The 2,797-nt window shown below is 55.3% G+C and overlaps 1 protein-coding gene across 1 annotated transcript in view; it reads left to right on the top strand.

Moving 5' to 3' along the window:
• The window catches only part of CAMK1D (calcium/calmodulin dependent protein kinase ID), a 219,982-nt gene that overhangs the window by 212,697 nt on the left and 4,488 nt on the right, over window positions 1-2,797 (top strand). The gene's annotated exons all lie outside the window — the stretch shown is intronic.

The raw sequence follows: 2,797 nt of genomic DNA, 5'->3' as shown, positions 1-2,797 counted from the left end.
AGGTCATCCCCACTTTTCCAGTTTAAAGGATTGGGAGGACGATCGCGCTGGGAGCGAAGCAGGCTTGCGTGAGCGAGAACGAGGGCGGAGCTGGGATCGTCCAGGTGGAGACCTGTGGTGGGCACTTTGCCGAATGGGTCTGCAGCTCAGGAAGGAGGTTGAGCTAGAGACAGACCTCCCGGTCATCAGCCCGGGTCGCATTAAGACGTGTTAGCACGTGAGCTGCACAAATCAATGCCTTCCTCCTTCAGAGGGGTTTTCCCCCAGTACTTCATAACTTTTACTGTTCATATCAAAATTCCCAAGAAATCAAACATTGGAAAATGATTTAAAAAAAAAAAATGCATTTGACTGAAGCGTCAATCAAACACCCCACTCGGCTGCGCATATGATATGTGTGCTACTTGTATGTAAGGTTGCCTGGGGTCCAGCCGAGGGCGGCGGCAGGCAGAGGGCGGAGTGATGGTACCAGTGGTCGTAGCTCTACAAACATCACCATTCTGGAAGCCGTGGCAGCGTGTCTCACTCTGCACTTGCTCTTCCAGCTTAATCGCGGCCATCTAGGGCCGGGAGGGGCCTCTGGAATTCACAGACGCCTTCCTCCAGCCTCAAAACAGACCACTCCGGCCAGGACAGGGCTCCTTGCAAAGCTTTCCTCTTAGGGGGCACTGAGCCCTCTTACCGGATGTTTCCTGAGCACCTCGCTTGAGGCTTTGCCTTTCTCTTGGTGGTGCGTGGGAAGGAGCCAACAGGCAGCTTGCTGGCAGCCAAAGATTAGGGAACAGCAATGGCATGTGGGAACCCATTCCTGGTTACAGGGAACACCTTGACAGAGTTCATTTATCAGGTTCAGGTTGTTCTGATCCTCAAGCTCCAGTTTGAGTGACAAACCAAGTGACGATCCTGGGCATCAGTGTCCCAGATGGCACAGTGCTCCATGGCAGCAGCAGTGCGGCCCCCTTGGGGACCTGGTCTGTTGGCCAGGCCGGGGTAGCACCTGCAGCCTTCTCAGTGTTCACAGAGACCTCCCTGCCCCCGGCCGCCGCCCTCCACCCTGCTAGCCCCAGCCAGCTAAGCTGGATTTAGGAATTAGGGCACAGCTCAGGAGCCTGGGATATGCACACTCATCATCAAGCCTGTCTTGAGCAAGTGGCTAGAAAAATGCGAAATCAGAGCCGTGGAGGCAGAGCAGCCTGTGTACAAAACACAAAAGCACCTAAAGGCAAGGAAGGCTGAGTGTGATGCTCTGTGTGTGGAGAAAGACACGTGCGATTTATACAAATGCTGCCTGCAGTGTTGGAGTAGAGGTAACGACTGGAAAGCAAAGGACGTGAGAGACCCAAGGGGAATGTGGGCGCTGCAGCCGTGCGTGAGTGTGTGCACGCAGGTTTAGAAGGGGATTCGCCCGTGCCGGAAGCATTGTCCAGTTCCTGAGACAAGTGAAGTGACAACTAAGGCCCCTTCCAATTCTAAGATGAATACCTCATTTTGTTGGTGAGTGATGCGAAAGCCAGTAGCACACAGACCGTGAGCGTCACGTGTTGTCGTCGTACCCTTCCTGGCCTGTGAGCAGCAGTGGCCATTTCCATCGTGGTGTCGTCCTTCGGGGGAGGTCCTATGCTGTCAGGGCACAAGGTGGCGGCACCCCCCGCCCCCCAGGAAGACGCCCAACGAGAGCCTCTGGGCCACCGTCTACCCTGCCTGACTCTTTCCCAGCTGCAGCACTCCCTAGGGCTGTGGCCCACACGCACGGAACATTCCTGAAATAATTGGAAGTGTGCATTTTCCTTCCATTTCGGCCCTTGCTCACCCACAGAAAAGGGAGTCTCCCTGCCCGCCCACTGATCTGTTTGGTTTGGAGGGCGGCTCTGCCCTGCGGCCGCGCTCTGCCCCAGGAATCCCGTACTTCCGACCACTTCTGTGCGGCCGTTTCCAAGAAAGAGCTGGCCACGGGCAGGGTGGAACGGCCCCCTCTCCTGAGGATGGAGCCTTTATAAACAGTGCAGGAGGAAGTAACCCACATGCCCTCTCCAGGGGGAAAAGCCTCACAGAGATGCCCACACCCTGTAGCTGCGGCCACTCCCGTTTCAGATGGGGTGCCCCCTCAGTACCCGATTTCCATTCACTGTGTGTCTAGGGAGAGAGGATGACTGATGGTTGATGGACACGGAAACTGGGGTCACGTCAGCTAGGTTCTGAGTGTCCTCTTGCCCAAGGTCTTTGGTCCCGCTGGGAGGAAGAGTCTGTGTAGGGCGAGCTGCTTTCAGCGGGAACAGCAGACTGTGTTCACAACTTAGGCTCAGCCTGGCGCAGACTCCATGTCCAGGCCACCAACCATGTTTGCAGTTCCAAAGTGAAAGGCTGGCTGGCCGGGAGCGCGTATTTTATTCAGGGGTGCTTTCTTGTCGAATAGGCCCCAGGCTTCTTCCTCTCATCTCCCCAAACTATTTGGACGTATTTGGACATAGTAGTCTGGCATCCAGGCTGTTTTGTGTCCAGGACCCTCTGGTTCTGAGAGACGACAGATTTCCTTACTCACCAGTCACCTTCCAGCCAGAAAGGGCGCTCAGTGTCCCCAGCACCCGTCTGCCCCTTAACTTCTCTGAGATTCAAGAAACTATTTCTTGGGCATCAGATATCAACCTAGAATCTCGTAGTTTGGTGTAAAGGAAAGGGAAGATGGAGGGACCCAAGCCCAGGAGACTTAAGGGCAAAGCACAGCTTCCTTCGAGCTCCGGGGAGGCCAGTGGCTGCATGTAGAGTGAGGATGGCATGAGGTGGAGAAGGGACGTGTGTG

This window comes from Pteropus vampyrus, unplaced genomic scaffold, assembly GCF_000151845.1.
Source record: "Pteropus vampyrus isolate Shadow unplaced genomic scaffold, Pvam_2.0 Scaffold49, whole genome shotgun sequence".
Classification (NCBI taxonomy): Eukaryota; Metazoa; Chordata; class Mammalia; order Chiroptera; family Pteropodidae; genus Pteropus; species Pteropus vampyrus.
Note: the sequence above shows the minus strand (reverse complement) of the source record. Positions and strands in the feature narration are given on the sequence as shown.